The sequence below is a fragment of the Cataglyphis hispanica genome, chromosome 14, assembly GCF_021464435.1.
Source record: "Cataglyphis hispanica isolate Lineage 1 chromosome 14, ULB_Chis1_1.0, whole genome shotgun sequence".
Taxonomy (NCBI): Eukaryota; Metazoa; Arthropoda; class Insecta; order Hymenoptera; family Formicidae; genus Cataglyphis; species Cataglyphis hispanica.
In genome coordinates this window covers 6,953,503-6,966,453 of record NC_065967.1, presented here as the reverse complement: position 1 = coordinate 6,966,453, position 12,951 = coordinate 6,953,503, and positions in this window count along the sequence as shown.

The window sequence follows — 12,951 nt, the reverse complement described above, 5'->3', positions numbered from 1 at the left end:
GATTAATTTTAATTATTAAGTCATCTGTTGATTTTAATTTAAGAAATGCTAAGCCGATATAATATGCTACCATAATCGGTTCTTCAGCCGTCACGCATCTATCGGTACGTCCAAAAATCAATTTGCCAAATGGAGTGACTCATTATAATATCAGAAGTGATACCAATATATATTAAAAGATTAAGTATTACGAGCGCAATCTACAATACATATAATCTTTTATGTATTTCAATTTTCTATTTTTTTAAATAAAATAATATAAAATATTATAAATTTAGTCTTTCGTATACAATTAGGTGTATGCAACAGAGTAGGGGATAGAGGCTGATTCTAACTCTGATCCTCTGAGGGAAGTGCGGATCGAGGGGAAACCGCGCGAGGGATTTGATGAGAGGGAGAGGATGATGTGATTGAAACGAGCGCCGATATCCTGCTGAAAATGACTTTTTTAGAATTGCGTCGAAACATGTTTTGTTTATATCGGCGCGAAAAGGCGAGTATCGATGATATGCGGATATATGACTTTTAAAAAATTATAAACAAATAGCGTTTCGCACGTGCAGTTTGAACGGATTTTTTAGCTGTATGAGGGGGAGAGGGATATGGTGCGATTGAAGCGAGCGCCGATATCTGGCTGCTATAATTTATAAATAATATAAACCATGAATAAAGAACGAAGAGTAAGTATATGATTTGAAAGCGTACAGATCGGTTGAAAAAAGTATAGCAGTTACTGTGTTGTGTCAGAAAGTATTGCTTGGGTGAAAAAATGGAAAATAATAATTTTGAAGCCATATTAGACAAGTCGTCTGATCATTATCGGATGACAGATTGCGGTCAACAAGAGAAAAAAAGCGATAGATTAAATATATAATAAAGAACAAGGGTGTCAAAACCGCATGTGATTTGAAAACTTGCTGTCGATATATCGATTTAAAGAGATACAGCGAATACTGTGTTGTGTGCCAAGTATTCAATATAGACATGAAAAATTCCGAGCAAACCGACCGCGATCTGTCGCATCAAGTCATTACCCTAGACGAATATTTCGCGTGGGCACAGCGATAAGAAAAATTTATCAATCAGCTCGAAAAATGCAATCAAGCGTTCGCGACTCTCGATCGCAAACAGACAATCTTTGATTGTCTGAATCGCGCGACTTGAGGGTATAAAAATTCGATTACAAAGATAGTTTATATTCAGTGGTTGTAATTACAGTAGTAACAATAACGCGGAAAGACTCATTTGGTGAGAGATTGATGACGCGTTCGAAAACCGCATATTGACTGCTCGCGATGATTAATACAAACTATATCGAAACGCGTCAAATTCTCGAGGACGTCGAAGATATTGTGCTCAAACATGTGCAAAACGTGATAAAAAAACATTTTAGTGTGAAAATAAACGCTGTGTTTAATGGTGAATTTGTGACAAGTGATAAGCGCATAAATAAGAGTATATATACGAGAAACTATAACAAAATTAAATATCTAGTTTAAAAATAAAAAAAATATTTATTTTTACTTATTTACTTATCTTGTCTTAAATTACTTTCAATTGACCTTAATGTTAACCTTAATTTCTAAGAAGATCAAAGTCATTGATCTTTATCTTTATCGTTATTAGTTATTTATTAGAAAGTTATTATAAAAAAAGTTACATAAATAAAATATAGATTTTTCTAATAGCTTGGCAATAGATGGACCACGATTTGCATGGAAAATTGGAAATGTATATGAAATCATAAATTAGTCAAATTCCCCTATTAATATGTGTAATAATTTGTAAGTTATTATAATATTTATAGTTATTTAACTGATTATAATATTTATAGTTATTTAATTGATTATAAATATCGCAAAACATATAAGTCAAAGAAAAATAAAAGAATTTTTAAATTGTACTACAATTTAAAAAATCTGATTCTTAATTCTGAAAAGTAATAAAGATAAATTTTTTGTTTAAATTATTATTTAATTTGATATGTAAATGACATTTATTACAAGAAAACATTTTTAATCATTAAATTTCAACGAGATGCTATATTTCTTCAAAACTTTGATTAGAAACTATAATAAAGTATATATTTTTGTGTACATATAAATAATAGTATAATTTAGTGATGTTTTAAAATTAATAATAGTTTTATATATTATAATTCAAGATATATGATTTAAAATTTTTCCTTGAAACACAATAGAAGTGTGTTGCAACATTGAAATGTTTCCTTGCATTATCGTATCTACTTTGATCTATTTAAATATTTAAAATATATATATTCGATAAACTTTGATACAACGTGTAACATGCTAATTTAAATTAAATGAATAATTTATTTTATATTGCATTTTTTATTTTAAATCATATCTATTTGATCTATTTAAATATATTCAAAATATATCCGATAAACTTTGATACCACGTGTAAAATACTAATTTAAATAAATAAATAATTTATTTTATATTGCATTTTCTATTTCAAAAAAATTGAAAATCAAAGATTTTAAATTAGCACTTATGTTATTTACATACCAGATTGCTAAAATAAGAGACGAAAGTTGAACACAGTAAATGCATTAGGGTATGCATTATGGAAAAAGAGAAAAATGTTATTTAATATAGTTTAATCAATAATTAAATTATAGTTTAAAGTTTAAAGCCAATAATATTGCCAGAAGTCAAAAGTTTTAAGTCTTGCTTAAAGCCAAAATAATACCGGTGTAACTAGGCCTAAAATGTCTTTTCTCACCACGCGCTTATACTCGCGCAAATTGGCAGATGTTTTAAAATTAATTTTTCTTTAATTTCTTCAATCTTATTGCAAAAATAGTACAAAATAGTACAAAACTTTTCTATTTGGTCTAACCCGTTCTACTTATATACGGTAATATAGTTATTATTGTCTACACTCTGCATGTGTATATACATACAAATAGCTCTATCCTTAAATGCTTTTCAATTTTCATATTTTTATGATTTTCATATGTTTTCCCTTAATTGTTTGCGAATGGCAATTAACAAGAAAAATTTGAAAATGCAATTAACCATTCCAAACGTGAGATACAATAATCGTTATCAAAAATTGCACTTCTTATACATGTTTCATACGCAAAACGTACGAAAATCTCGTATTTTAAATTTTAATAATTAGAAAAAATAACAAGAAAGTGATGAAAAACAATACAAAATAATACAAAGTAGAAAGACACTTTAGGAATTCTAAAAAAAGCTGAAATTATTATAATAACGTTTAGTTTTAGAAATACAATAATAAAAAGATCTCACAGTATTATTTCATCTTTGTTATTAACTGAAATTAAACGAAAACAAATGATGTGCAAATGTTGCGGGCAATCTGCGGCAAAATTTGGCAATAATGAACAGAATGTCCAAAAGTTTTTAATTTGTAACCGTAGGTAATTAGATGACTTAACGTTGATTCAGAATATAAAATTTTGGATTGTATTGTCGCAAGACAATTACTTGAGAAATAATTTAAAACTAAAATATTTAAAAAAATATGATGTTTTTGAAAAATGTATAAAGCAACTTAAAGCATTACATGCACAATGAAATTTCTATCAAAAATATTATTTAGGTCATAATTTAATATTTTCAACGCAAAAAAAGGTAATTAATAATTTTGGCTGCTGTAAATTCCAAAAAAAAAATTTATTTTTTTCAAAATTTTACCAATACATATGTATATAAATTTCATACGCATTATACATACATACATATATATATACATACATATATATATATATATATATACATACATATATATATATATATATACATATATATATATATATATATATATACGTGCATGGTGCATGCGTGCGAGCGTGCGTAGGTGCGTGCGTGCGTGCGTGCGGGCGTGCGTGCGTGCGTGTGTGTGTGTGTGTGTGTGTATGAGATAAGATATAGTGATAAAATTTTGAAAGGAATTAAAAACCTTATTCATATAATACATAAACCACATATATATAACACCACGTGGTGAAAATGGAGGAGGATAAAGCGACAAAGAAGGTGACTTTTGAGAATGTGGCAGCAAAAAAGAGGAAGAGTAGATCAAGATTGAGATGATTAGATGATGTGTTTTGACATTCTATGTTCCAAATTTTCAATTTTTTTTTTATTCTTTTTTGTGCCATGTTTTTTCATGTCTCAAATGTCTCAAAAACATGTCTCAAAATTTTACTTGAATCATTTTTGAGATGCCTTTAGTTCTCGCATTTATTATTTGTAAAAAGAATATATTAATGCAATGTGTAGAGAAGTGGGAACATATAATTACAATGCTATTGTAAATTATAATCACATTATCATAATATTATATATTATATATTACAATATATTATAAAAAAATCATCCCATTTATAAAACACTTTTTTCACTTATTACTATATTTCGCCGTGCCTTAGCACGTGAAATCTCAGCCCTCCCATTCATAAAATATAATCGCTTCCCGTTTAAAAACTATTATAGACTCGATATTTTTGTATTAGGATTTTTGTCTTGAAATATTCTAAGGAATCTGCCATTAAGAGGAAGTCCGGTAGTTTTGGGACACCCTATATATATATTATATTTGTATATGCTATTTATCGAAATAATTAAAGAATTATATTTTTGCTGAACATAATACTGAACTAAAAGGTGATTGACCTCTTCAACATTTATATTTTAAATATTAACTACAACGGTGCTCATTAAATGTATTTTTTCTCGATTATTGATTGCGTGCTTGTAAATGTTTGCGCTTGCGGAATAAATGTTAACTTTGTATGTACACTAACTTTATAATTACAATTTATTTTTTAAGTGCGCTGATGATGGCCCAAAAAATGACCGAAACGTCCGTTCTGTAGTCCTTTTGCAAAGTCTCTTTCTTTTGTAAAGTTTACTTTCCAATAATAAACTTTATGCGCTACTAATATCCGCGCTTGGCTCTCATTGCCTTATATATTTATTCTTAAAAACCTTTATTTATACATATTGAAAAGAAAAATTATATTTACTAAATCGCAATATAATTAAATTAAAGTAGTAGAGCATACAGCTAAAATAAAGTTAATTATAAAATAAAAACTCTATTTTAGCTATATGCTCTATTACTTTAATTATATTGCGATTTATTAAATATAATTTATCTTATATATGATATATGAAATATATAATATTGGAAATAATAAAACAAAAGAATTTTACAATATAAATTTTTATTTATTTTGCGCAATTTTCTGATATCATTATTTTTGTAGGAAATGTAAACAGCTACTTTATACAAAAATATTTTTAGTTAAAATGTTTTTATTTAAATATAATATTTTTTCACATTTTTCACATGTGTACTTGACGCCTTTTTTACTTTTTTCTTAAAAGATAATTTTTTTAAAGATTATCTCTTTTATGCGAATGAAACCTAATGCGATCTTCGGACTGAGAATAAATAAAGATTAATAACAATTATTCAAATTAATATAAAAAATGTAACATTTTATTCATATTCATAAATTAAATGATTTTATTTGTAAATATATGAGCAAAATCAATAAAATATGACATTGAGAAGTGAATGATCGGTATATGTGTAATTGTATGTATTTGTGTTTGTTTCTTTGCAGATATTATATAAGTGTGGAGAACTTCACAGTCACTCAGAGTGATAAGGAAAAGATTCTATCTTTAAAATTAAGTCTTTGACTGGTTATTACAATATAAAAATATTTTTAATTTACTTATAAGAATAAGAAAAATAAAATCAAAATCAAAATGTATAAGTAAATAAAGATATATATGTTAAGAATGGTCGGAAGTATAAAATTGGTCACTCGCATATGTGCTAGATTAACATTAAATTTTTAAAATTTTCTAAGGCTTATTACGGTTATTACAAAACGGGTTAATGATTTAAAAGAATGAAACGTTTTTTGAAATCTTATTGTTTTGATTTAAATAAGAAACCAGACAAAAAGAAGAAAAGGGAAAATTATTCAAAAAACTTTTTTAACACTTTGAGTGAAAAGAGGCCAATTGGAGCCCAGACGCGGTAATTAGTGCATGGACAGATTCAATTTAAATTAAAAATTACAAATTAATTCATTGAAAATTTAATGTTAACAAACGTTTCGACCCTCTTCGGGTCCTCTTCAGTGAACGTAGTAAATATATAATAATAATAAAAGTGAACTCGCAATGGCAAAATTAAGTCAGCCGTTGCAACGCAAATGAAAATGGATGAATGACTCGGCGCTACAAAATTATTACACTTTTAAAATACGCTAAGGTATGTATGCGAGGATGACAAACTGCAACATCTGTGTCAGATAAGAATCCTCGTTGATTTTGGACATAGGAGAGTTCGTATATGTGCATGTCGCATTTGGGATGATGAATCTCCGGTATCGCACTTAAAGATTCAAAAAACGAAAAGTCCGATCGAGCGCAAAGTCTGTCTATCAAATGAACCAGAAGAAACTATGTTAAGAGCAAATAATATGAATAAATGCATGTAAGAAGAAGATAGAGATGTGGAATACTTACATAAGGGGATGAAACACTGGGATAAAAAAATTGAATCGAACAAAACACCGTCACATAAAATAAAAATACTTTAGATAATCAGGAGATAAAATCTGTTTCCTTTAAAATACTTTAAGAGTACGGAAGGTTGTTGTGTCCATAAGTCGATCCAATGACGAATGAGACAAAAACAAATTAGGAGAGAAGCAAGTAAAACAAAGAGACAAATATGGATGGGATAAATAAACAAAAACAACCTTTCTATACTCCATCTTAGTCATTTTTTCTGATTACTTTTTTAAAATAATTCGGAGGCGGAGAGATGGCGAATTAGTGATGTTTCGTTCTAAGTTTTATGTTGGTAGCTAGATGTTCTATTTGTGTTTGCAGATAGGTATTTTGGAGATGATGCCAAGTGAGGACACTGATTAAACAAGTAACTAATTCGCGACTCACGGTGCAAAAGCAAGACAAAGTAAAACTGTGGAAATAATTATGTATGTAAGAGCAAAACTTGCAAAATAATGAATTGGAGTCTTATAGGTTCCCTTTTTCCAATTTTTTCCGAAGACGTATTCTAATTTTTAGAAGTAGGGATCCTCAAAAATTTTAACAAATTAGAACTGTATAGAAGTAAGGATTCTTCAACTTTAACAAATTAAAATTTGTGCTAGTGTCTTTATTAGACGAAGTGTTTCTCCTACTTTTGTACTTTTATCCGTGGTGATCGTCGATTGATGAACCCGATATCGGTTCAAAGATTCTTTGAACATTATTTTCCCCGGCAAACTTCCATATACGTAATCAAATTAGAAAAAGTCTTATTTTCTTATGATTATTTATATTATTATTATTATTTATATTATTTTTATTACTATTAATACAGCTGTGTTTGTTGAATATTTCGTTAGAAAATTCTTATCATTAAGCAGCTGTATTTGTTGACGTTTCTAACCCAAGCAATCGAAATTTCTAAAAAATTCGATCTTTGAGTAGTGTTTCGGTGATATCGAGTCGTGCTCTGACGCATTTAAGTGGATCGGACGAGGGAGCACTTGACATTCTTACCGTGACTACAAAGTTAGTTCCAGATCTAACATCGCAATAAAAAGACAAACATTTTTTTCTTTATATTTTATTCCGTTGTTTAGTTATAATAAACCGTTATAAAATACCGCATTTTACCCATAGACCACCTTTCATGCACCTCCTCCAACTAATCGATATTTGTTCGGTGAGGCATCAACAGAGCTATTTATTTTAGAATGCTTCGTTAATAAATGATGCTATTTTATCTATCATTGTGATATGAGAACCTTTTATGTAATAAATTTGCACTGCACTTTCAGTAATCTAAAAGTAATTTCTTTTAAAAAAATATCTTAAAAATGATAAAATGTGTTACGCTTTAATAAAAAAACTACCTTATGTAGACCATAATCTTCTTCAGGAAAAGTGAAAGGTGTAAGTGTAGGTTTTAATAATATTACAGATGATTTTAAGCGTGACCATAAGAAGATATATCATAATCTTGTGCAGCAATTATATGATCGTAAATCGTTATACATAAGAGTTTTTGATTTTTAACACTTAACATATTAATCTTCTTCGAAAAGCGAGCAGTAATTAGTTCTAATTTTTCCTCCCATATACTGCACTCTTTCAGGTCTAACGCAATCTGCAAATAATGTAAATATTGTATTTTTAATACAATAATATCATATATATATACATTATATCTTTAGATGATCAGAAAAATGTTCTAAAATGTCGATTTGTTAACAAAATTAATATCATTTTGCAATATTTTCTTTATAACAGAATTTTGTTGTTATTTATATATTTTGTTGTTACAAAATTCTTTCAAAAGATTTTCTTATAAAAATCAAAATCTATAAATCGATATTTTGGTTATTTTAAAAATATTTATTCAAAAGCAAATATTTACATAAATAATAAATGCATAAATATAAAGCATACATTAGAATTAATCACAATACATGTTACTTAAATATATACATTAGATTATACAGAATACTTTATAGAGAATAAATCCATTTAAGTACAATATAAAATATTACATGAATGGCACACAATAAATGGCGATTAATAATTTATGATTTTATTTGATTAGTAGCATTTATTGTTTGTAATATGCTGATAATTTTTTATATTTTTTTTATATTTGTTGACTTATATATTTTTGATAATTTGGTCAACTAGTTAATATTTTTAATGTTAGATAAAAGTGAAAGTATCATAACATTTAAATAATAAAAGATGAAAAAAAATTAACATTTATATATTAACTTTTATTTCTAAGATTTCAATAATCTAGTTAATTAGAAACTAAGACCTTTAAATAGCAGTTATCTCAAAAAAAATTAATTGTATTGCTATATTTTTCTTTTTAAATAAAATTACTTTAGCATAAATATTTTTATATTTTTAATAATTTATGTAAATAATTGAAAACATATATTTATATAGAACATATATATGCAAATAATTTATTATTATCTTTCAACATATTAAATGTTGAAAGATATTATATATTGTTTTTAAAACAAAAATTTTTATAAAAATGTCAGAAAGATTATTATTAAGGATGTTCTGAATGTACAATAGTAGAAAAAATTGTCAAAATTAAAAAGAAAACATGTTTCTTACGTTTATACTGTTTGAAAAATTAAAAAAATAAATCTGGGTTATGAAAAAAATTAAAGTATTACTAAATAATATGGATTTTAATGAAATTCTTCGTAAAAGAAAATAGTCGTAATTAATATTTTTCCTAATTTATAGCAAAAACCTTTGATCTTGAATATCTTTGAAATCAACTGCAAAAAACAATGAAAAACGAGTAATTTGCAAAAAGAGAGAGAGACAGATAATATTTTTCTACAATTTTTAGTAAATAACTTTTAAATGAATAAGTGGATCTAAATCAAGTTTTGCACAAATATTTATTAGAATTTCCTTAATATATGTGAAAATTTTTATTTTATTGATAATATTTTTTCCTTGTCAAATTTGTCAATAAGTACTACAATAGGCGATTTTCCATAAGAATCAATAATAACTTTAAATTTAAATAATTTCCAAACCGTTAAGAGAATTGTGTTCAGTTTTTGCACAAATATTCAGAAGAAATAGTAGAACATCTATGAAATTTTAATGCTTTTGTTAGTATTTCGATATATGAAACATACATCCTTAACTAAAACATTAATATTTTAACAAGTTAATAATTCAGATTTTTTGGGTTAAGGACTATTAAAGAAAGTTAATTCTAAAAGTAATATGTTGCTTTTTACGCGAAAAAAGATGTTTATTTTAAAAATATTTTAACTACTAAAAATTATCGGTATTTTAATTTTCCATTTCTTTGAAGCATTAATTGTATGTGTGTGCATGATATCATATCATAATAATAATATTTAAACAATTAAATTATAATTAAATGAGAAAACTGGGAGATAAGAACCAAGGCATGGATATCAGTATGCAAACTTACACTATTATTATTAAATTTTATTAACTGTTGTGCTTTAAAAATGTATGTTTTAAACCGTTTTTTGATCTATTTTTAGCATAAATATAAATATATAAAGATTAAATTGTAACTTGACATATACAATATTTGCAATTGCAGTCAAATGTCAAATTAAAAATAATAATAAATAGAATAAAGGCTCACTAAAACCCGCATGGAATGTATAAATAAGTGAACAGCGTCCAAATACTATCGCCACACCATGGTGTACCATAGGTGGATTACGAATAATTTATATTGTTTTGCTGTTTTACAATATAAATTATACAATATTATAATCCTCCGACGATATAAATTATACAATATTATAATCCACCGACGATGTAAGTTTAGGCACGATACACGCGTTTGGACGCTGTCCACTTATTTGTACAAATTCCACGACGGTTTTAGTGAGCATCCATTTTGCCTAGACAGCATAAGAAGGCTAAAAGACATCTTAAAGATCGTCTAAAAGACGATAAGATATTTTTAAGTCGTTTTTTAGGAACACGTACTATTTATATGATTATTATTTTAAATTTTAAATTTGATTGCAACTTCAAATATTGTGTATGTCAAGTTTTACAATTTCAATTTAATCTTTATATTTATATCCATGCTAAAGATGGACCAAAAAACGATCTAAAATGTACATTTTTAAAATATATTAATTAATAATAATAAGTTTGCACACCGATACCCGCGTCTTGGTTCTTATCTGTCAGTTTTCCCACTTAATTGTTCTTACCCTGAGCCTATTGCTGTTATTATTTAATTAAATAGTAACAACATATTCGTTACACATTATGCAATTTTATAGTTACTATAGTAAAACTTTATATAATAGGTAGTATTGACATAATATTTAGTTATAATTTGTTTGTTTACAATATTGTTTACATTATATGATGTATCTATTATGTATACCTTTCCGATTTGTTTAGACAAAATTGATTTATCATATAATTCTTGCATTTTAGCTAATGTATAAATTCTAAAACACTCTTCAATTATTATTGTCTTTATCTGATTTAAAGCTATATTTATTATCGATCTTGTATAATATCTTTCCTTGTAAAACGGTCTTCGACAGGATGTGTTATATTCGCGCTAGGTTTTCCAACTGTCAGATTGTTGACATTGATGTCACTCACACACACACACACACACACCACCACACACACACACACACACACACACACACACACACACATACACACACACATACACACACACACATACACACACACACACACACACACACATACACACACACACACATGCACATCACATACACACGCACACACGCACGCACGCACGCACGCACGCACGCAACGCATCAATACCACGCACGCACGCACGCACATACGCACGCACGCACGCACGCACGCACGCACGCACGCACGCACTACACGCACGCACGCACGCACGCACGCACGCACGCACGCACACGCACACATCGCACGCACGCACGCACGCACGCACGCACGCACGCACGCACACGCACGCACGCACGCACGCACGCACGCACGCACGCACACGCACGCACGCACGCACGCACGCACGCGCACGCGCACGCGCACGCACACGCACACGCACATGCACACACGCGCGCGCACACGCGCGCGCACACACACGCGCACACCAGCACACCCGCACGCCCGCACGCCCGCACATATATACTTGCAATCATAGATGCTAAAAGGTGTTCCCTCTCATTTCTCTATCTATCGCGATTTTGAATCTACGTATTTTGTGCCTGCCGAAATCAGTAGTCGTAGTTGATATCATTATACGAAATAAATCTCGGAAAATTTTGTCTTGATCTCAAACCACTTATTCTTTCGTTTCAATCTCAAATTGAATTTTAATATCATCAGTGATCATTAGTTTCACTGCGTAATAATTGTATCTTGCATTCACTTTTCTCTCTTTCTAAATTTTATTACATTTTTATCTGGTCCAAAATGTCTATATCAAATTTACTTTAATTTAAAAGAAGTGATGTGTTTTTAAACAGTTATTAGTAAAATTTAATTATTTATTTTAATAATGTATTATTTCTGAGGAATTCGATCAAAGATATTTTCACAGAAAATTTTTTAGTATAATAAATTTATTAGAGAGTCAGCTATTTTATAGCAAGTTTTAAAGTCAAAATATTAATATTTTTTTAATATTTATTAACAAAGATTTATATTTATTTACGAAAAAAATGATACTGCCAGCAAGTGTAAGTAGGTAATTATTTACATTAACATATCCCTCCGATGACTTTGACTACGTTATAAATCAATCAAATATGAACGACTCTTCGAATAAGAGCAGGATACTTTAATGCTTGTTGTCGTGACAATAATAGGTTGTCAGTAGATGTATCTAGACCCGCTCTAAACTGCGCGTTTATGTTTACAGTAATTTGTTTAATAATAAACACAAATGAGTGAACAGACGAAGCTTGTCTCGGTTGCGCAACGCATAATTATTAAATTTTTAAAGAACGCAATTTTGAACAAACATGCTAAACCAGCTGAAGTTTTTGTGCAGATTATGCGTACAATTCGGTAAGAACACATTATCAAAGTTCCGAGTATGCAAATGGCATAAGCTTTCGTGAAGGTCGTGAAGAAGTTGCAAATTTGACTCAAGCGCGTCATCCAAGAATTATGTTTGAGAATAAATTCGCGATTTCTTATTAAAAATGACCGAGAAATAACTATTCGTGAATTTAATAAAGGGATTGGTATAAGTTATAGAAGTGTGCAAATAATGATTGGGAATGAGTTATGATTTGATGAAACATCACTGCACAATAAGTGCCTCAAATTTTGAATGCAAATTAGAAGGCCATAAGAGCTAAAATCTCTCAAAGATTTTTAGATC